The sequence below is a fragment of the Callithrix jacchus genome, chromosome 11 (assembly GCF_049354715.1).
Source record: "Callithrix jacchus isolate 240 chromosome 11, calJac240_pri, whole genome shotgun sequence".
Taxonomy (NCBI): Eukaryota; Metazoa; Chordata; class Mammalia; order Primates; family Cebidae; genus Callithrix; species Callithrix jacchus.
Window position 1 is genome coordinate 118,780,569 of NC_133512.1, and position 23,351 is coordinate 118,803,919.

Here is a 23,351-nt window from a genome sequence, read left to right on the forward strand (position 1 = left end):
CATGATGTCCCAGCAGCACAGACATTTTGTAACTGTCAGGAACGTGGCGGAGCATGGAATCCGTTACATAAGTGATCTAGCTTAAGCCATGGTGCATCCTGTTTGTTTTGTGACAGGGCAGAAATGGAAAATTTTGCCTCAAGGTAGAAATATAAAGCAAAGACAAACTATGATAGCGTCTTGCAGAGAGGCCTGTGTGCTGTGTGTGTCCTCTCCTGCTCCTTGCCGTCCCCTGGCTGACATGGGACCTGCGCAACTCCCTCACCTCGTTGTCTGCCTTTCACATTAATCCATCAACACCCAATATGAATCAGCCCCACTCCCACGGTGCCTCCAGAAGGAATAATGTCATAACCTTTCAAACTGATGCCACCTAAAGCTATGGATTTTAACCTCAGGGGGGCCTCTGCACCTCCTGGCGATCCTCTGGGTTATTCCCACTTCTCTCGGCAACTGTTTTCAACGTTCATAACCTGCCTCAAGTCTTCACCCACCAACCCTACAGACAATCTTGCTCCCGTGGCCCTGACGCCTACCAAAGCTTCCAGTTGTGCCCTGCTCTGATGTCCCTGTACCCTCTGCAGATTTGGCCCATGTCACCTGCCTTGTCCTTCATTCCAGAACAGTCCAGGCTATGGTTCTGTCGTCTTCCTGCTGGCAGCCCCAGGACACTGGTGTGCTAGCCCCACTGCTGTCTCTCTACCCTGCTGCCTAGTAGCTCCCCTCCTTTTCTCATATCCCCAAGTTCTTCCTCCTCCTGGCTGCATCCCCAAAGCCTATTAATATGCTTGAAGTGTCCACTTTCTCCACCCTGGGTCTCTCTGGAGCTCTGGCCCTCTCTTTCCTCCCCATCTCAGCTAAGCTTTTTGGAAGAGCAATCTATACTCTCAGATATTAACATTAGTGAGAACAAAAATAAAATATTACAAATAGAATTCAGCAGAAGAATAATAAAAGTAATAACATAACGACAAAGTGAAGACCGTCAACATCAGGAAATCTCTTAATGCAATTTATCTCATGAATAGATGGAGAAAAGTCATACGATCATTGGATAGAAGCCCAAAGGACATTTGACAAAATCCAATATACTTAAAAAAAATCTTACTAAACTAGAAATAAAGAGATAATCCCAAAGCAGGATGAAAAATAAATCTAAACCAAAAGTTAATGTTATACTTAAAACTCTGCCCTGTGAATGTAGAAGAATTTCCTCAGTGAAAGCTATCATAAAGTATTGTTTGGAAGTGAGTTCTAGTCAAAAGAAAAATAAGCCTGGGCTCTGGGGCTCACGCCTGTATCCCAGCTCTTTGGGAAGCCAAAGACCTCACTTGAGGTCAGGAGTTGGAGACCAGCCTGGCCAACATGGTGAAACCCTGTTTCTACTAAAAATACAAAAATTAGCCAAGTGTGGTGGTGGGTGCCTACAATCCCAGCTACTCAGGAGGCTGAGGCAGGAGAATCATTTGAACCCAGAAAGCAAAGATTGCAGTGAGCCAAGATCAGGCCACTGTACTCCAGCCTAGGAGACAGACAGAGACTCCATCTTAAAAAAGAAAAGGAAAAGGTGATTTAATTATTGTAAAGAAGGAGTCAAAAACCTGATTGGCTCACAGAAAATCTGAAGATCAAGTGAAAATTATAATTAATAAGCGAGTTTAATAAGGCAGTTATAAAAGAAATAAAGATAATTGTATTAGCTTTTAAATACAGTGGCAACCACCAACCTGAAAATAGAATGGGAAAGAGAATTTCATTCACAATAGCAACTAAAATAGAAAATATCAGGGAAGAATCCTAGCAAGAAGAGTGCAAGACCCCATAAAGAAAAGCCGTCATGCTTTACTGAACAATTTGAATTAATAGAAGGCCATACTTTGTTTCAAGATGGGAAGACCTGATATTGTAAAAATGTCAATCTTGCCCAAATTCACCTATGTATTTCCCATAATTGCAATCAAAATCTCAATTGAGTTTTGAGTGGAATTTCGTAAAATGAATCTCACATTAATCTGGATGGAAAAGTATGAGGAAATTCATAAGGAAATGCCAGGAAAAAAGATTGAATTAGAGCAGGGCGCATTTATCGTACCAAGTATGAAAAAGGTATATTTTAAATCTGTAGTCATTGCAGCAGTGAAATTCTGGTGTCAGAGGAAACAGACAGATCAAAGGAGCAGAATATAAAATCCAATTGGCATTTCAAGTTGGTGAGGGAAAGAAGGTGCTATTCAAGAAACAGTGCTCGGATAACATGAAGGCTGTCTTCTCCTCATTTAAGGGAAGGAAGGAAGGAAGGAAGGAAGAGAGAGAGGGAGGGAGGGAAGAGGAGGGGAGGGGAGAGAACAGGAGGGGAGGGGAGGAAGTGAAGGGTGGGAAGAAGGAATATCTAAAGCGAGGGATACCTGTATGTGTCCTTTCAAAGGTACCCTATATCTATACAAAATTATTTATATAGAAAAAAAGTAAGCATTTGTCTGCTGTGTTTGCAAATATCTTTTCCCAATTAACATTTGTTGTGTGATCTTGTATATATGTGGCTTTTTTCCAGTGTAGAAGTAAGACATTTTTATATAGTTGATTATATAAATTTATATATTTTTGTCACCGAGGCTGGAATGCAGCGGCTCAATCTCAGCTCACTGCAACCTTGGCATGCTGGTTTCAAGCAATTCCCCTGCCTCAGCCTCTCAAGTAGCAGGGATTACAGGCACATGCCACCACACCAAGCTAATTTTTTTGGTATTTTTAGTAGAAATGGGGTTTTGTCATGTTGCCCAGTCTGGCCTTGAACTCCTGTCCTCAAGCAGCCCACCAGCCTCAAGCAGTCTACCCACCTCAGCCTCCCAAAGTGCTAAGATTATAGGCGTGAGCCACCATGCCTGGCTGATTTAATTTTTGTTTGTGTTATGGTTTCATGAGTCTTTCTTTACTCTAAGGTTTTATATGTGTGTAGCGGGGGTGGTGTTTGTGGGTGTCTATGCTCCATGTTTTCTTCTAGTACTTTTATTACTTCAGATTTAACTTAAATCTTTTTTCCATTATTTTGATGTAAAGAGTAAAGTGGGAATCATTTTTTCTCCTAAATGTATCTTCAGCTGTCCCAGCCCTATATATTGAACCACCAGTCTTTTCCCCTCTGATATAAGATGCCATTTTATGACACACTAAATTCCCACATTAATTTGGGTCTATTTCTGAGCTCCACATTCTGTTCTGTGGATCTGACTGGATATTCCCACATACTTCTCTATTTTAATTATGCTTCCATATATGGTGGAACTGATCTGTTCTCATGATTTTCTTTTAAAGAAAACTTCATGGGTATTTGTGCATATTTATTTTTCTGTATAAATTTAAGAATAAGCCTGTCTGGCTGCAATAAAAAAGTTATCTGGGTATTTAAGTGTAAAGCACAATTTAGAATAATTAATATCTTTATAATACTTTGGATCAACATTTTTCAATTCAAGAATGAGGTTTCTTATTTCCATTTCATGAGTTCTTCTATTATGTTCCTCAATAACATTTAAAAATTCTTCACATGAACCTTGCACATTCATTGTTATTACAATTGCTTTCCACCTTCCTTTGTATTTTTAAACTTCCTATTGTTTTATATGGGAGTGCTATTAATTTGCCATATTAATTTCATATCAGAAATTGTACAGTATTCTTACTATTTACATTTTTTCTCCTTGACTCTCTTGGGATTTCAAGTTATGAAATCACATCAGTTCATATTACTGATACAGACTGACTTCCTGTTTTCTAATTCGGTGCTTCATTTCTTTTTTCCTATTTAACTGCTTTATTTAATACTTCATGTAAGTGCTCCTTACTCTGGTGGAAATTTCATCATATTTTCCTATAGTTTTATCATTAAGCTAGACAATGGATCTAGCTTGAAATAAATAGAAATAGAAAAATGATCAAAACCCAAAGTAGGTATTTCACAGAAGAGGAAATAAAAATGACTCAGGAAGAGATGAAAATTTACTCAATCCTATCTCAAGCACTATTAACTTGCCCTTTAAATGCTAAAATCTGGGTGTTGGTTCCTGGTCCACCATTTTTCTCACTAGATGCTCTTTGGGCCACTGCCCCATTGTCCACCAAAGACAGATGGCCCCTAAATCCATGGTTCCAGGACTGACCTTTCCCCAGGGCACCCAATCTATATCTTCAGCAAGTTCCTAGACATCCTCATTGTGCTTCCTGCAAGCACCTCAAGCTCAACATGTTCAACACTGAGCCAACATCTCAATCACGAAATCTCTACCTTATTTAGTGAGTTGCCTGGTCATTTGCTCACTTCTCCAGGGAAAGCCTCCTCATCCTGCGTGTTCAATCAATCAAGTCTTGCAGTACATTTACCCTCTAAATATTTGTTTTAATTTGCTTCCCCTGACCCTTGACCCACTGTCTTGGTTCAGACCACCATATCCTCCCCTACCTGTGTTGCTGCAATGGCCTCCTAAATGGATTTTCCTTCTCCATTGCTGACCCTTTTAGAATCAGCTTCCAGAATGATTGCTATCAAGTTGTATTTCTAAAACCCAAATTCAGTCCTATCACTTTCCTTTTGAAAACCCCTATGTGGCTCCACATTGTCACAGGGATGGAGTTCAAGTCTCTGCCAGAGTCTACATGGCTCCTGTGACCTGGTCCCACCAGCCTTCCTTGTTTTCTGGGCAGGCCATCTTGGACACCATGCTCCAGGGATACTAAAACCTGCTAGTAATACCACACTGGTCATCTTCACTAGCAGCCAGCCCTTGGTCCTGGCTGCCTGCATCTTCTCTCAATGCATGCTGCTTGCCATTTACCACATTTTGCTTGTTTTAAATTTATTTTATTTTTGAGATGGAGTCTCACTCTGTCACCTAGGCTGGAGTGCAATGGTGCTATCTTGGCTTGCTGCAACCTCTGTCTCCCAGGTTCAAGTGATTCTCCTGTCTCAGACTTCCAAGTAGCTGCGATTACAGGCACCTGCCACCATGCCCAGCTAATTTTTATATTTTTAGTAAGAGACAGAGTTTCACCATGTTGGCCAGGCTGGTCTTGAACTCCTGATCTCAGGTGATCCAACCACCTTGGCCTCCTAAAGTACTGGGATTACAGGCATGAGCCACTGCACCCAGCCTACTTTTTAATTTTATATAGAGTTGAGGTCTCACTGTGTTGCCCAGGCTGATCTGTAACTCCTGAGCTCAAGCAATCCTTCTGCCTTGGTCTCCCAAAGTGCTGGGATTACAAGTATGAGCCACCACACCTGACCACTTACCACATTTTGATTTGAGGTTTTTATATGTTTATCAAACGAATATGTACACATGGTTTAAAAAGTCAAACTATCAAAAGATTTATAATGGGTAAAATACAACCCAGTTCCACCTCTCCCATCCCAGGTCCACTCACGAAGGTAACCACTTTTAACTCTTCACCTGTTTCTTTGGTATTTATTTTTATATCACTAAATAACATATTTATATTTATACAGTTATTTCCTGTTCAAATGTATATGTAATTTTTTTTTTGAGACGGAGTTTCACTCTTGTTACCCAGGCTGGAGTGCAATGGCGCGATCTCGGCTCACCACAACCTCTGCCTCCTGGGTTCAGGCAATTCTCCTGCCTCAGCCTCCCGAGTAGCTGGGATTACAGGCACACGCCACCATGCCCAGCTAATTTTTTGTATTTTTAGTAGAGATGGGGTTTCACCATGTTGACCAGGATGGTCTCGATCTCTCGACTTCATGATCCACCCGTCTCAGTATATGTAATTTTTATGTCTTACATAAGAGAGGAGGGTTTAGGGACTATCTAGTCCTATTCTATCACTATCTTTGGTTAAATAATGTATCCATTATTGTGACTATATTAACATTGTTGCAGAATCAATTAAGGTACAAGGTTACATTTTATTTTTGTGTATAGATTTTGATTTTTTGGTTTTTCAGGGATTTCTACTTTTCTTTATTTTACTTTTGTCATGAGCTCCTTTAAACACTCCTCTATGCTTTCTTCAGAAGCTCTGGCACCTAGGTACTTTATCAAGTCTTCCCCTTTCCGGGGCACTCCTTGCTGTGAACCCCCTCAGCTCCCTATGCTCCCTACACAGCTGTCAGCCTGGAACTTCTCCCCACTGCACTCCACATTGAAGCCATCTTCTCTGGATTTTTTGGTCTGCCTTTCTTGGCTTATTTTTTTATTTTGCTGGAACACATGATTAATAACTTCCATAAATAGGGTGCTGAGTCCTGACATATCTGAAAAGTTATCTTTTTGTACCCTCATGCTTGATGATACTTTGAGTGCTGAATTGTGGATTGAAATTTCTTTCTCTCTGGGTTTTGAAGGACAGGTTGCCCTGCATTCTAGGGCCTGGTGTTGCCGTTAAGAATTCTCTGGCAGGGGACAGTGGTGCATGCCTGTAGTCTCAGCTACTCGGGAGGCTGAGGTGGAAGGATCACTTGAGCCCAGGAGTTCAACACTGCAGCAAGCTATGATCTCGCCACTGTACTCCAGCCTGGATGACAGAGTGAGACCCGATCTCAAAAACAAAACAAAACAAAGAATTCTCATGTCACTGTAACATTTATTGGGATTTTATATTTTCTCTGTGGAGGTTTTTTGCTTATTCTCTTTGTCCCTATACTCTGAGATTTTAGGTTGACATGCGTTGCTGTGGATCTGTTTTCATTCTTTGGCCTGGATGGACTCAGTGGACTCTAAAGACCTCTGCACTTCGGGGTTGAGAATTTTCCTGTATTATGTATTTGATAACTTCCTCCCTTCAATTTTCTGTTCTGGAACTCCTGTGAGTCCAATATAAACCTATGAAATTGATTCTCCTTTCCGTTTTATAATCTTTTCCTTTTGTCTTGTTATTGTGCTTTCTGGGAGATTTCTTCAACTGCATTTTCCAATTCTGCTGAATTTTTATCTTCTACTTTCTGGGGGGTTTCCTTAACTTTATCGATAACTCTACTGAATATTTTATTGGGCAGTCATTTTTAAAGCATTTTAATTTTCAAGAGCACTTTCTTGTCCTCTGAGGTTTCCTTTTCGGTACTTAATGGTGGACGTTAATTCAAGGATTCGTTTATTTTGTTTTCAGTGCTTTTCTGTTCTTATGCTACTTCCATTTCCTCAGGGGGTTTTCTCTTTGTTTTCCTCCGTCTCAATCACACTGGACTTTCCTTGGGGGTGGATTAGCCTTGGTTATGTCTATTTATATACTTAAGAATAAGACACTGATCATGTGGGAGCTGTGTGTTTGTGAGTGGGATTTTCTTAGGAACTGAGTGTGGCTTTTGTGTTGTCAGGGGAGCTGGTTCAGTGGCACCCTCACATGCCTGTTCTGTGGGACAACTCAATCATCCTGAGAAGGGAATTCCAGTGTTCTGGCTGAGGGACAGGGCCCTGCCTGTAAATGCTGTGTTTGGTGTAGGGGCTGTTTTATACGTGGACTTTCAAATAACCCCCCTATTCTGGTACCAGCTCTTTCTTGCCTTCCACCACACCTGGCCCTTAGGGGACCCCTCTTAGGGGTTCTCCGGGGGCAAATAAGCTCCTTCTTTCCCAAACCCCCTTCTTTGAATGCTCTAAGCTAATGCTTCCTCCTCTCTATTACGTGGCTATGCCACGCCCTGCTCCACTTGCTCTTCATCTTCTAGAACTTGGTAGAATCTTCATCTACTGATGGCCTCTCTTCCTCATTGCATATTAAAGTTTTCTTTTAAATCTCCTTCCTATAAGTCTAGAGGATGTCTTGGAATAAAAGGGAAATGAATATGTGTTTAATTCTCTATTTTATGAGACTGTTTCACTGCTGGCTGAGCTCCCAGGGACAACAGCTGCTTCTAAATCACCTTTGTGTCCACAGAGCTGAGCACAGTGAATGGCACAGGTCAGTCAACAGTCTGTAAAATAAACATGAAACAGAATTGAACCTCCTGGTCTCTCTGAATCCCTCATGTTTAGTACAGTGCCTAGATTGGCCAGAGTAACAAGGAATGTCACATACAGATGGTAAAGGGCCTGTGGACATTCTGTCTGGAGAAGAGAAGACAGTAGTGGGGGGCATGGGGTAAACAGTCATTGATGTGGTTCGGATCTGTGTCCCCACCCAAATGTCATGTTCTGTTGTAATCCCCCATGTTGGAGATAGGTCCTGGTGGGAGGTGACTGGATTGTGGGGGTAGATCCTTCATGAATGCTTTCCCGTTGGTGCTGTTCTCATGATGGAGTTCTCAGGAGATCTAGTTGTTTAAAAGTGTGTGGCACCTCCCCTCTCTCCTTCCTTGTGCTCCAGCCCTGTAAGATGTGCCTGCTTCCCCCTTTACTTTCCTCCATGTAAGTTTCCCGAGGCCTCTCCAGAAGCTGAGCAGATGCTGCCATGCTTCTCGTACAACCTGCAGAACGATGAGCGGATTAAACCTTTTTTCTTTGTAAATTACCCAGTCTCCAGTATTTCTTTATAGTACTGCAAAAATGGACTAATGCAGTCATCTACAAATATCAAGGATATCTTACGTAGAAGAGCTGACATGTTCTATGTAGCCTTGAAGGACCTGACCAGGACCAGTCAGAGGTGGACGATGCTCAATGACAGGTTCAGCTCTTTGTGTGCAATCACTTTCTAACAGCCAGCTCCCTGATGACAGGACAGATGACCTGGAGAGGTGATGAGGTCCCTGCCCTAAAGATGTTCAAGCAGAGCTGGGCAACTAGTTATTAGAGTTGCTGTAGAGGGAATTCCACTCACTGAGTGAGAGATTGTAACAAGATCCTTTTTTAACTGCCAGAATGAAAACACCCTCTTTTATAGCAAATATTTGATAATATCCTCTTATTATCCTGAAATAAAGTAACAGAATAAAACCCTACTTTTAAAAAACTGACATATTTTTTAGAATCAATACACTTCCCTGATATATAAAATTTAAATGATGTAATTTATAGGAGTATGCTTTTCTTTTCTTTTCTTTTCTTTTTTGAGACAGAGTCTGTCTCCGTTTCCCAGGCTGGAGTGCAGTGGTGCAATCTTGGCTCACTGCAACTTCCGCCTCCTGGGTTTAAGCGATTCTCCTGCCTCAGCCTCCCCAGTAGCTTGGATTACAGGCACCTGCCACCACGCCTGGCTAGTTTTTATATTTTTAGTAGAGATGGAGTTTCACCATGTTGGTCAGGCTGGTCTTGAACTCCTGACCTTGTGATCCACCCACCTCAGCCTCCCAAAGTGCTGGCATTACAGGTGTGAGCCACCATGCCTGGCCTCAAGAATATGCTTTTCAACATGTAAATGGATAGAATTTGCTGTGCAGGATTGAATTGTGCATTGCATAAGGCCAGGCATACCTGGCCTATACCTACGAAATATGGGTAGCAGTCTTCTAATTGTTGTGCAGTTTTAGACATATCCCCATCTATGTTCAAAATGCCTGTGGGGGTCACCGCTGCATGAGAACCACTGGACTAGTTGATCGTTAAGTTCCCTTCTAACCCCGGGATCCTCGGATTCCTTCAGGAGCTGAAGAGTCAACCCTGGGGCAGCTGAGCCTGGTGGTCTCTAGTCTCTACAGCCATCTGGGCTGCAGGACACAGGGGACATCTGTGGTGCTTCCTCCTTCCAAATAGAACCATTCCGACCAAGGAACCAGCAGCCCATTAGCCATCATCCCCCAGGTAAAAGGTTCACTGAGTAGGGGATGACTGTCCCCACTTTTTTTTTTTTTAATTTTTTATGACTGTCCCCACTTTTGACTTTCCGAAGACAAAGGCCAGGGAAACGACTCTGAAGATGGTGCTCTCACAGCACCCTTGTCCTTGCTTTCTTGCCCTTCAGCTTGGCTAATCCCCAAACCTAAAGGAAACCAGCCACCTTCATTCTGCTCACCTCCTGGGCCTCTGTGGCTGGAGAAAATACAATGCCATCCAGGCTTCTGGGGCCACTGCAGAGGGGAACCCCGCCTCCCACCTCTGTCCCACTCCCCAGAGCCCCAGCCACCAACTCAGGCCGCCCAGCCCAGCATTTCCTCCCAGCTGTCAGCAGACACTTTTGTGCCTTGTCTGAGAACACCGATGGGAACAGCGTACACCTCCCTCCGCTCTCCAAGATTCATTCCTCTCTGTGCTCTGAATCCCATCTCCTCGCAGTGCCTGGAGTTGCGGTTCTGTAGTTACCTCCTTTCCCTTTGCATCTGGAGCCACTTAACTTTTTCCTCTGAGCTCAGAAACTAGCTGATGGCCTCATTATCAAACCCCGTTGCTAGTCCCCACCTCCTGCTTACATTCTCTGCAGCACTTTACTCCACAGTCATGCCCTTTCTCCTGAATGTGTTTTTGTTTTCAGGAGTTTTGTTTCCTCTTCTGATTCGAGTTTGTCTTCACTGGCTCCTTCCCACTTCTCCCACCTCCCTCCCCGCTTCTCCTTTTCTTCTTCCCACCTTCCTTTGAATAATGGATTCCGCTGTCTGTTCTCTCCCTTTCCCACCCTACGTTACTCCACTCACTCCTATGGCTTCAGCAGGCCCCTGCTGCTGACACCCTAATTTACTTCAGCCTCAGCTTCTCAGCTCCAGTCCTGAATTCACAACTTTCTGCTCCACCTGTCCAGGGTTACTCTGCCTCCAGGGTTTGTTTTTGTTTTTGTTTTTGAGACAGAGTCTTGCTCTGTTGCCCAGGCTAGAGTGCAGCGGTGCAATCTTGGCTCACTGCAACCTCCACCTTCCTGGTTCAAGCAATTCTCCTGCCTCTGCCTCCTGAGTAGCTGGGATTACAGTTGTGCACCACCATGCCCGGCTAATTTTTGTGCTTTTAGTAGAGACGTGGTTTCACCATGTTGGTCAGGCTTGTCTTGAACTCCTGACCTCATGATTTGCCTGCCTCAGCCTCCCAAAGTGCTGGGATTACAGGCATGAGCCACTGTGCCCAGCCCTCCACAGTTCTTTATCTCAATGAATGGTGCTACCTCCATGAAATTGCCTGAGCTGCACATCTGGGAGTCATGCTGATCCTCAGTTTTTCTAACTCTGTATGCAATCTGCCTAAATCCTGGACCTAGATCATCTCTCAGGACCATTTCCTGAACCTGGCCTTCCTCTCCACCCCCTCTGCCATCCTCATCATCAAGAGGCCTCTGAATTCTTTGTTTTCTTTTGTTTATTTATTATTATTATTGTAGAGATGGCGTCTCACTATATTGCTCGGGCTGGTCTTGAACTCCTGGCCTCAAGCAATCCTCCCAGCTTGAGATTACAGGTGTGAGCCACCATACCCAGCTGGCCTCTGGATTCTTTCTGAGTCCCAACTATTGGTGTTGATGACCACCAGGTTTTCTCTATTCCAGTTCTTCCACTTTCTCTTCTAGAGTTCTCTACCACAAAGGCCAATCTGACTCATGACATTCTTCTCCTTCTTACCTAAAGCCTTCAGAGGCTCCTCATTGTCCACAGTGAATGCCGCAGGCACCCTTCACCATCCTGCACAGTTCACCTCCCCTGCAGCTTTCCTGAGCATCTGTTACAACCTATGAACATCCCAGGCCCTGCGAGACAATTCCTTTGCTCCCCAGGCAGCAAAGGGCACCTTCCTGTGCTGTCTCGCACAGTGTGCTCTGCAAGCTTCCACAGGTGCTGGTATTGCCCTTGTGTTATAACCAAGAGCTGGTATAACTTTCAGCCTTGTTCCTCTTTGAATACGCCGTGCCTGGCACATACTAGCGCAGACGTGTACTCAGTGATTATGAGTAAAATGACTGCATCAATGAATGAGCAGAGGGATTGACTCGAAAATTACACCCTTATCTGCCTCATCATCATATCATTCCCTAGGCCACGTTTTAATAGGTATGCAAATTATCTGGGAGTCTTGTTAAAATGCACATTCTAGACCAACCTGGCCAACATGCTGAAACCCCATCTCCACTAAAAATACAAAAATTAGCCAGGCGTGGTGGCACATGCCTGTAATCCCAGCTACTCGGGAGGCTGAGGCAGGAGAATCTCTTGAACCTGGGTGGCAGAGATTGTAGTGAGCTGAGATCGTGCCATTGCACTGCAGCCTGGACAACAAGAGTAAACCTTTATCTCAGAAAAAAAAAGAAAAAGAAAAAAATGCAGATTCTGATTCAACAGGTCCAGGGTGAGGCCTGAGATTCTGCATTTCTAATAAGCTTTCAGATGGCCTTGATGCTGCTGGTTTGTTGACCACACTCAGAGGAGCAAGGCCCTATTGTATGCCAATGGTTTTCAAACTTTGCTGAATATTAGAATCACCTGGAGAACTTATAAAAATATATATATATTTTTTGGAGATGCAGTCTCACTCTGTCACCCAGGCTGGAGTACAGTGACCTCGAGCCAGAGACCTCGGCTCTCTGCAACCTCCGCCTCCTGGTTCAAGCGATTCTTCTGCTTCAGCCTCTCAAGTAGCTGGGATTACAAGTGCCTGCCACCATATCCAGCCAATTTTTGTATTTTTAGTAGAGATGGCGTTTCACTATGTTGGCCAGGCTGGTCTTGAACTCCTGATCTCAAGTGATCCGCCCACCTTGGCCTCCCACAGTCCTTGGATTACAAGTGTGAGCCACTGTACCCTGCCTTAATTTTTTTTTTAGTTTTTAGAGACAGTCTTACTCTATCACCCAGACTGGAGTGCAGTGGTGCCATCATAGCTCACTGCATCCTAGACCTCCTGGGCTCAAGAGATCCTCATTCCTTAGTCTCCCCAGTAGCTAAGAATACAGGTGCACACCACCATGCCTGGCTAATTTTTAATTTTTAAAAAATAGAGGTGGGGGTGCAGGGTTTGTTGCCCTGGCTGGTCTCAAACTCCTGGCCTCCAGTGATCCTCCCACCTCAGCCTTCCAAAGTGCTGGGATTAAAGGCTGGAGACACCACATTTGGTCAAAATCCTGATTTTTACACTAATCAAATCAGAATGTCAGTATTTTTAAAGATCTCCCATGATTCCAATGTGCAGTAAGGTCTGGGAGCCACTGGCTTATGCCATCTCTTACTTCCTCAGTGATGACCCCTAGCCCTATGTGCTCCCTAGAATTACCTGGGAGCCTTCACTACCCACTGGTGTCTTGCAGAACCCAGAGGAACTAAATCAGAATCTTTGACATTGAACCTGTGTGTTTATAAACCTCCCTAAGTGATTCTCACACACAGCCAGGGTGAGAGGCTTTGTTTTCAGGCTCTACCTCCAGGGAATGGCCACAGATATGAGAGATCATGAGTCCAGAAGGAAGAGTAAGTGTGATGTCAGGCCTGAGGCTCTCTAGCTATGCACTGTGTCATCTCAGAGAAGTTAATTCAGCCTCATATCCAAAATGAGATTAAAAATACATGCTCCCACTTCCTTACCCCAGTTTTAGTGGAGATGTCTGGAAGTCAACAAGCCCCAAATGGAATTTGGACGAGTGCCCATGCAGGAGCCTGTCTTCACCTCCCCAATATATGGGGACACCACTTGCACCCCACCCCCATCAGGTTGGCTTCAAACACCGAACACTGGCAGGAAAAGTTTCCATCATGCATGAACTCCCAGCTGCAAGCCCAGCTAGGGAGCAGATGGTTCAGTAACATCCCAGGCCACTAAAGGGGAAGTCATGAGGACTTGCATTCGTCGGCAGACTGGGAGGTGGAATCAAACACAACCCCTGTAAAGCAGCCTGGCCTGCAGCCTGGATGCCGCATGGTGGGCTGCTTAGCCCTGCACAGGGACAGGGCCTACCCGCTGCTCTCAGCGCACACCGCTGTGCTGCCACCTGACCCATGGCAATAAGCCTGCAGTTTTGCACCAGATTCCTCTCCTGTGAGCTGACTCTGTAAACCTACCCTGGTGCTGAGGGAAAAGCACAAAATGAACACAAAAACTCAGGTTCAAATCCAGCCCACCCCAGTGATTTGAGCTTGGAACTCAGCTTTCTCAGCTGCTGTTATTATTTTCCGTTTTATCAGCATCATATACGCATATACCAAGTCCCTGGGCCAAGCTGGCACACTCCTGTCCCTGGAGGCAGAAGAAACCCTGGGCCTCAAAATACAAGAGGCTGAGGATGGAGGAGACAGATTCTAGTGTAGATAGGTTCTGGGTCCAAGGAACAGGGACTCTTGAGACAAATTTATATTAAGATTTGTTTGACACTGGGTTCAGTGGCTCACACCTATAATCCTAGCACTTTGGGAGGCCAGCCTGGGCAAAATAGCAAGACACTGTCTCTACAATTTTTTGTTTTTTAATTAGTTAGGCATGGTGGCACACTTGAAGCTGCCAGCTACTCAGGAGGCTAAGATGGGAGGATCACTTGAGCCCAGGAGTTTGAGGCTGCAATGAGCTGTGACTGCACTACTGCACTCCAGCCTGGGCAACAGAGCAAGACCCTGTACCTAAAAAATAATCATTGCATTCAACTGAAATTAAAATTTCGCTGGGCATTTATTTGTTAAATCCAGCAACCCCACAGGAGGGGAAGGAAAAAATTGAAAGGTGTAGCCAATGCCTACGGCCCAAGAGATGGTCCTGGAGGGGAGGGTCTGCCTGGCTGAGCTGGGTTTGGGTGGTCAACTCAGGGTTCCAGGGCTCTAAAAACCAGATGGCAAAATTTCACAGACTTTTCTGTCCTCAGAGCATTTCCTGGAAATAGGCCTTGGCCAGCAAAGTCCAGTCAATTTCTTGACACAGGTGAGGCTGGGCTGGGATTGGGACTGGGGAAAGGTTCGGACTTACACTCCTACTTACACTCCTACCATTTTACCATCTGTTCACCCCAAGAGACTAAGTCAGCATGACTCTTCGCTACTCCACAGGAACAAAAATGGCCTCCAACCACTTGCCTTCAAATCCTCTGCCTGCATGGATAGGACCTTTTATTTCACAGGTAAAGACCTTGAGGATTCGCCACTCAATGAAACTGAAAGGGCTGGCTGGACACAATGGCTCACACCTGTAATCACAACACTTTAGGAGGCTGAGGTGTTTGAAGAGCCAGGAGTTTGAGGCTGCAGTGACCTATCATCACACCACTGCATTCTGGCCTAAGCAACAGAGCAAGATCCCATCTCAAAACAAAACTGAAATCATCTTCAAGCCCATCTAATCCCCTCTGGTTACTGCTGAGAAGCCCAGAAGAGGAAAGGTTGCCCAAAGCCACACAGCGAGGGAGGGACTAGGCTGGTCTGGATCCCAGGTCTCCCCACCAATCTGGTCAGCTCAACTCCACAGTCTGAAGCCTTGACCTTCAACAGAAATGTCATTGACTTAATATGCAAATCCATTTACCAGCTCCACAATCTGCAATCAGAGGGCACCAAAGAGAGTCTGAGGTTCTGTTCAATTACATCCCAACTAGAAACAAAGCTGCAGAGAATCCTGTTCTAAAAAGGGGAAAGAACTTCTAGGGCATCAGGAGACAGCGCCACTCACTCTGCCTGCTTTGGGAAGTGGCTGCAGCTTGCAGGTGTCCTCCCTGATGGGTAGTACAGACAGCATGTGCTGCGGAGTTGGGAGACCTGGTGGTCTTGCTCATACCCTGCCTCAGTTTCCTCATCTGTGAAATGTAACTATCTCACAGGGATGTTGTAAAGATTAGTGAGATTGGGCACAGGGTCTGAAGCATTGTATTTTAAGGCCTACAATTCAAGGGCTGTCTTGACATCTTTGAGTCCCAAAGGCCTAACCACGAATCCTCTGGCTCTCTCCAGACATGCTCCTCCCCACCTGGGGGGAAAAGCTCCCCACCTGGCTAGTTTCCTATTGGACAGGACAGCCGCATTGCACCTGATGTTCAGCCTAATGGGTTTCACTACCCAGCCAGCCCACAAATTTATTCAAACAAGCCAATCATAGCCTCCTGCAGGAACCAGGGATACCACACCCTCTGTCACTATAAAGCTGCCTCCCACAGCCTGTGGTGTTTGCTCAGCTCCTGGTGCCACTCCTGGCTGCAACCCTCATATGCCCTGCATGGCGTGCTGCATCCTCCTCCCCCAGGCTGTGAAGGCAGGTGGCAAATAAACTGCTGCCAATCTCATCTGCCATTGTCCGGTGTTGTATGTTCAGCCATCTCGTACTATTTAGGGCAGGGAATCCCTCGTTTACCAACAGGGTGGATAGGAAGTGGCCAGAACGGGTCACTTAACAAAGCTGTGGACTAACACAAACCCTAAATCCCCCCATCCTGGGGAGGGGACCTCCTTATATTCCTGAATGGCGGTGCCTGGGCTTCCATTCGTAGGGAGAGGCTGAGACCCCGGCAGCAGGAAAGCTTGCCAAGAGAGAACAACATTTGTGGTATTCTCTGGGTAAATAGTACCTGCCCACTCCCATGACAGGGAGTCATGCTTGTCTCCACTGTATCTCATCAACTCTAACTACAGCCCCATGAAGGGCCATGGCTAGTGCTTCATTTGTGTTCATGCTGTGAGAGGAAATGTTGAGTCCAAGGTCACACAGCCAGGAGAGACAGGGCTAGGTCAGTCCCGCCCAACTCCCCACTGTCAGCACCGACCCTGCACCCTGCAGCCTCTAGGGAAGCAGAGGCACTGCCCACGGGGTGCTCTTCTATGCCAAGGGGATGCCTCCCAGTCTCATGAACTTCACCCTCAGTAAAATGGCTTGAAGGCACTGGCACTGTGAGTATGCCTGCTGCACAATCCAAACAGCAGGCTTGGCCATGAGATCTAGGTCTCCTGGGAAGCTCCACTTGGGGATGAATGCACAGTTAGTTACCTGTCCCAGCTTTCTCAGACCTTGGCTCAGCCTCTGCTGTACCCAGGGGTCCAGCTGTCAGACAGTGAGGTGATCAGGAGGCCTCCACATAATTCCTTGTAGGAGGGAAGACCATGGCCTTCTTGTCCCCGAGAGTAAACTTTAGAGCTCTTTCCATTTTGCCATAGATCCTCCTGTCCTTTGTTTTGGGGCATGGGAGCTGCCAGCTGGAGTCTGGATTGGGGGTCAGGGCTGGGTGGGTTTGGCCAGCCTGGAGCTGTTCTTCGTACCTGCTTTCCATGGGCACAGTGGGTCCCTGATTTCTGAACAGTGGGACTTGGGCTTCCATCTACAAGAGACTGAGACCCTGGCAGGAAGAGAACGTGGCCAGGAGGTGATAAAGTTACCACTGACTCTGAATCAGCCTTCCCCACACCACAAGGCACCCTGAGCCTCTCAGGAACCCAGACATTTTAGTAAACAAAGGAGCAAGCTCTCCTGAGAAGCTCTGACTTCAAATGCTAATATAAAATGTTCAGAAGCACTCAGGACAAGCCAATGGGTCCCTTCTCTGCTTCAGCTAATCCCCTTTATGCAGATGGATAAACTGAGGCTCATCATAAGGACTTGCTTAAACAAAAGCACAGGCTGAAGGGAGAATTTGGCCCACTGTGCTGGGTATGGTGCTGCGTCAGTCCAGCACCCTGCTGAGCACCCAACCCAGGGCACTTAAAAGACCAGAAGTTCCTCTGGCCCATGATGCCTGCAGTCAGACAAGGCCAACTGCAGAGGCTTGGGCTCTCTCCCGAATGCCCAGTACAATGTCACTGTGCTGGCTTCCTGCAGGGTGGGGCCCTGCACCTTTCCAGGCTTTCCTCTCCAAGGTCCCTGCTGTGCAAAACCATGCTCATATACACCAGCAAACTTCCCTGTACCTGACTGACCTTGGCCAGCCTTTCCCTGAGGCTGCAGCCAGATGTTAACCCAGCTGAGCACAGAGTAAGGTCATGAAGCCAGGGAAGCTTGGAAAGTGGCCAGACATGGGGCTAAGCAGATGGCGGCAGCTTTGCACTCCCAGAGGACTGGATTTGGGCTGAAAGACCCTGGGGAGGCCACTGACCTTTAGTGGAAGGCCCTTGCTCTCTGTGTGTTTTGTCCACACTGCCACCTCCTTAACCAACTCACACCCAGATCTTTTTGTCTGAAAATTAATTCATTTGAGAGAACAGCCATTTTCAGTCTTCCCTTGAGACCCATGAACACTCTGAGCATATCACAGAAGCTGGGCTTAGGCTTCTACCCTGTCAGAAGGAAGTGCCACTGGACTGGGGTGGCTGCCTCTCCTTCCCTTGTCCCCAGCCTGTGGGGATTTTTCTCTCCTCTTTCTGGTAGCTCAGCAGCAGGCAGAACAATGGCTGCTTCAGAGAAAAGGCCATTTCCTGCTGACTGTGCAAGCCTTGCCCCAGGTCCCAGAGCTTCTGCAAAGAGGCACCCTCCTCTCCAAGCCCAGATCTCCTCTCCTGCCCTCGCCTCAGCGGAACAGAGACAACACATGGATATGCCCTGGGCCGCATCTGACAAGGTTGGCCTCATCTCTGCCACCTGAGAGAGAAGAATGTGGAGAGAGGAAGAGTTGCCTGATTTCCAGGTAGAAGGGCTCCCCATCTCTAGCTTGCCAAAGTTCTCAGAAGCAGGGGAGGGCAGGATGGAGAGAGAGGACTTACTGACTTTCTTCATCCATCCCTGCATCAGCTGAGGCATCACATACACCCTTTCTGCTCTTCCTGGAGAGTTTGGGATGACACTAAGGAGACAACTTTCTCTCTCACTAAGGAGAGGCAACTGGGACGATATTCCAATAACATATCTGGTGTCTGTCAGCTAAAGGGGTGGGGAGAACCACAGGTAGAGTTGCTGTATCCTGGATTCCACTTGGGATGGGGGCTTTCTCAGAGGCCTCTGTGTGGCCACATCCCAGTGAATGCAATCTGCATGAAGCCCTGGCCCCACAAAAGTCACCTCTAAAGGGGCCTTGGGCAGCCCAGGGCACATCTCTGGTGAGAATCTGCACAGGCATTATCCCATCCAGCCCCCTCAAAGCCATGACATCATCTGAACCCTCTCTGCTGCTGGAGGTGGAGAGGTGGTTGGGGTTCATTCCATCCCCTTCCACCCCAGGAGGCCTAGATTTAGAAAAAGAGAGGAAGGAGGGCCTCTGAGAATGTCTGGAAGCGGGTCCCAGGGGCCACCAGTTGCGTTTCTAAAATTTAGAAAATCCTGGATCCAGCAGAGCCTTCTTCTGAAGCCTGGCTTCCTTTTGGGGAAGGAATCTGGCTTTATTTACTTATTTTAATGAACTGAGGTGGGAAAGGGGAGCCTGCGGCAGGGCCTTAGCAGTCTCTCTTCAGTCCCGGCCCTTTGGAGAAAGCCAAGCCATGATGGGGTGATGCCTGACAGTCAATTTCAGAGATTTCCCAGGCAGGCTCTACCTCTGGGAGCTCGTGGGGAGGTCCGGGATGGGGGAGGCGAGGACCCGATTGTGTGTTTGTGTTGGGGGCAGGGAGGAGGGTCTGGGATCGGATTCTGGAGCTAGCTGGAAGCTAAAGAGGCCACGGCGGGGGCGTTCCAGGCCCGGGCAAAGAAAAAGGCAATGTAGGTCCGGACGTGGAGCTGTCCGGATCCTGGTGCTGAAAACTGAGAGCCGCCGTCAAGGGGGCGGACACAACCCAGCCGAGCTTGCGCTTCCACCCTAGGTGAGGTGATCGCGGGGGATGGAAACGGATCCCTCCCTATCCCCTCTTCTACTCACTCTCCAAGGAGGGAAGGGCACAAGGAGTTCGGTCAAGAAGGCAGATGAGCATTTAGAAGTGTGCAGCCACCCAAAGCTGCGGCTGTGGGGAAAGTGGGCCGCGACCCTGCTGCGAGTGGGATTTGTAATCTGGGCCAACTGCCGGGAAGAGCAGGGAAGAGACCCTGGAGCAGGGCTGCTCCCTCGCTGGCCTCCTACTCTCCAGGCAAGTACCACGGGTGCACGAGGTGTTCCCAAGCCTATGGCACTGACACGCATAAACAGCGGACTTCCGTGGGCGCATAGGCACCCCGTGGACACACGGGTTACGCTCCCAGAAGTGACACAAATCAAGCACACGCAGGCAGCCCTGTTCACGCACCCTGCAGTGGGTGCCGGCTCCCACTAGGCTGCAGAGGCTCCCGCCCCAGCCCTCGTCCTCTGGCCTGGACGCCCCTCCAGCTTTGCTTCCGACCTCAGATGGCGTCCCTAAGGGAGGCGCAGCTGGTGGGAAGCCCCAGTTCTAGCCCAAGACTAGGAAGGCGCGGGAGAGGAGCAGGCAGCCCGCTCCTACGCCCAGAAAAAGGGGGGCAACACCGGCGGAGGGGTACGTCTCAGACACCCATTCTTTTTCCCCAGACTCCCAGTCATAGAGCCAGGACACGAGAGGAGTGTGGACGGGAGCAACTGTGCGTGTCTCCCTCCCAAACTGGGGACACCCCGAGGACCAGCGCGTACCTGTGCGTGGGAGGCCCCGCGTGGAGCCCCCTCAGCGAGTCCCGACCTGCTGGCTCCTCTGGCTGCCCCTGGATAAAGGTGGGGTGGGAGTGGGGGTTACCCGCCTGCCCTCCACACGCCTCCCGGATGTCCGTGGGCTACGGAGAAACTCCTGCCCGGGTTGCGGGAAGTTGCCTGGGTTCGGGCGCTGGGAGGGGGCGCCCTCCCGTCCCCAGGGCTTGGCCGGGGCTCCCGCGCCCCCGCGCTCGCCGCCCTCGCCACCTCGCCGGCGCCCTCCCGCCCGCAGACTGCGCCGAGCCCGAAAGCCGGGAGCCCGCCCGCCCTCCCGGAGAGTCTGCTGCTGACCTGCATTGACGTCATTGCGTCATTAGGTTTCCCCTGGAAACACTGGCTCGCCCGAAATAGTAACACATTAATTCAGGCCGGGGGAGCAGGGAGAGACTGTTTGTAACCCTGCAGCTAACTCGGATTGCGCGAGCGAGCGCGGGGCCCCCACCCCTCGCCAGGGCAGCGCCGGCCGCGCTCGCCTACTATTTTGAGAACAAAGAAAGGCAAAATATAGAACCCGGCAGAGAGGGTGCGGGGGACGCCAAGACCCTCTTGCCTCGCTCGCACGCACACCCACAGACACACGCGCGTGCACACCACGCCTAGGTCTGTCTAACCTCGAGCGGACTCTCGGGAACCTGTTGGGGGAGGGGGTGTCCAGATCCCCGGCGCGCAAGGACAGGTCCCAGTCAGGGTGGCCTACCCCGCTGAGGTGGACAGACGAAATACCCCCCAACCTTAACCCAGCACGGAGGCTGACACAGCCCCTCCCCACCCACACTTGCGGGCGGGAGAGGACAGAGCTGCTCTCCCAGACGGACGGCGCGCCCCTGCCCTTTCTCCCTCGGCCACTCTGACACCCGAGGGTGGGGAAAGCCCTGCAGGGGTCCAGCCGGCCTCCCGCCGTCCCCAGGCTCCTCGGCTGGGTGGGCCGAGCCCCCCTTCCGTGCCCCCGCACCTCCTCAGCGGGGGGGGGGAGGATTGGGGGACCAGTTGCTCTCACAGGCTCCACAATCGTTTGGGTTGGGGAGAGACCGACTTTTCTGAGCGTCCTCTCTCTGCGGCTCTCCGCCGGCCTGGCGGGTGGAGAGGTCCTTTACTAGCTGGCGCCGCTTCCCAGCCTGGGCCCTTGACCCAGTCTCTCTCTGAGGGTGAGGAGAGAAGGCGCCTCCGGATCGAAATAGCAAGCGCCGAGCCTTGGTCTGTCGGCGGAGGCGGGGAGACGGCGCGTGGAGCCGTGGAACTCCTCGGGCGGTCGAGGGCGCGCAGGCTGGGCAGCGCGGGCTCCGCGGGCTCCCTCGCGCACCTGAGTAGGTGCGGGAAGCAGGGAGGGGCATTTGAGAGGGCATTATCCTTCCCCTTCCTCCCAGAGGCCGCTCCCGGGCATTAGCCTCCCCTTCCTCCTAGAGGAACCAGGTGAAGGGCACAGAGAGGTCCTTGTTGGTTCATTTCACCCTGGGCTTGTCTCACAGCTTCTCTTTCTGGAGAGGGGGAAGGGGCAGGGTGGGGTGTGTGTGAAGGGTGTAAGGGCGTGCCTGAGATTTAGGGAAATGTCCCTCAAGGTCTCTGTGCACGCACAGAGCCTACTGGTGTCTTGCATAACACTCCCTTCCCCCAGCAGGGGGGATTCCCCCAGGCCCCCGACCCCAGGTATTCTCCTGTTGGCCTTTTTCCCCTGCTGACCACAGAGATGATGAACTGGCAACCACGCACTGACCTTTGAGAATAAACAAACTCAGCTGCATCCCTCAGGTAGGAGCGCATCAAAGAGGGCAGAAAATCCTCTGTTCTGCAGAGGACAGGCCTGGCCTGGCCCTCTTGGGAGCAGCCTGGCCCTCCCTGTGCATGTGCCCTGCTCTGGGCGAGAATTGCAGTGACCTCGCCTGTAAAACTGGGTCATGAAGCCCACCCCACAGGCCATTGTGAAGATGACAAGCAATGGTACCTACAATGTGCTGAAGAAATCAGATGACTTCTTGTCCCTGTGCCCAGTTCTCTCAGCAATGAATGAACCCACACTCCCCACCATATGCATATTCCCAGGAGATATTTGGGAAAACCTAATGAAGGGACACTCAAGGAACAGTGACATTGAGAGCCTGGCCCCCAAAAGGATGGCATCTGTGCTCCTTCCCTCCATATCATCAGCCTCTGCCCCAGACTTCCAAAAGCAGCTCTCCAGTGCCTTCAGATTCAGGTTCAATCAAGTGTAAGTGGGGAGGGCCAGGATATGACTACACCTCCCTCTCTCTGTGCTTGTTTCCCAGCAGGACATTCACCAAGGCTACTTCCATGGGCTCCCACTGCGGCTGCCCTTCCCTCACCTGCAGCTCCTGTCCCACTGAGCTGCAGCCATCATCTGCCTGTTTGGCTCTCCCTCATGGCGAGGACCACATGGCACTAACCTCTGTTCCCCCAGCTGCTTCTCCACAGTCCTGGGCACAACTGATATTAATTATGTGTCAACAAAGATTGAAAGTCCCTTTTTTGGGAACCTACTGCCCCAGTCCACTGCTCCCAACTGCCTCCCCATGTTCATGCAGTCGCCAAAACCCAGTCAAATGCTAACTCCTCTGTGCAAGCTTCTCGGATCCCCAGAGCTATGAGCTCACCCACCATTAGTCCCTGGATTATGGGGAATGGCTCTCAAGGCTTTGATCACACTGCGACCTGAATGTGGGATGATTAGTTCTCTAAGCTGTACATCTCCCTGCTGGGTTGTAACTTCTCAGAGCCGGAAGTAGGTCTCACCCATCTCCCTGTGCTCCATGTGGCTCAGCTGTGCCACTCAAGCACACAGTAGGTGCCTAGGAAATGTAGGCACATAGCAGGTGCCTAGGAAACTCTGCAGGTCTATTCACTGTCTCTCAGCCAAGGGCCTGGCCTGAGATGCAGAGTGATGCTGATGTTGATATCTCTGAAGACCTGGGCTAGGCCTGGCCCAGCATCAGCAGGAGATGCTCCAAGGAGAGAGGCCGTGGATCTGCTGAATGAGTTGTTTGGCAGGAAAGCCAGTGGCTTTCCATCACAAGACAGACAGACCCCAGTCTCAT

General features: G+C 48.8%; 1 long non-coding RNA gene across 1 annotated transcript in view; it reads right to left on the reverse strand.

Annotated features, from left to right (window-relative positions):
- Positions 1–20,557, reverse strand: part of LOC144578454 (uncharacterized) — a 48,601-nt gene extending 28,044 nt beyond the window's left edge. Inside the window, exon 1 of the long non-coding RNA XR_013524281.1 lies at positions 20,251–20,557. This is a non-coding gene — a long non-coding RNA (uncharacterized LOC144578454). The remainder of the gene's footprint in view (positions 1–20,250) is intronic.
- Between the last annotated feature and the right edge of the window lie 2,794 nt (positions 20,558–23,351).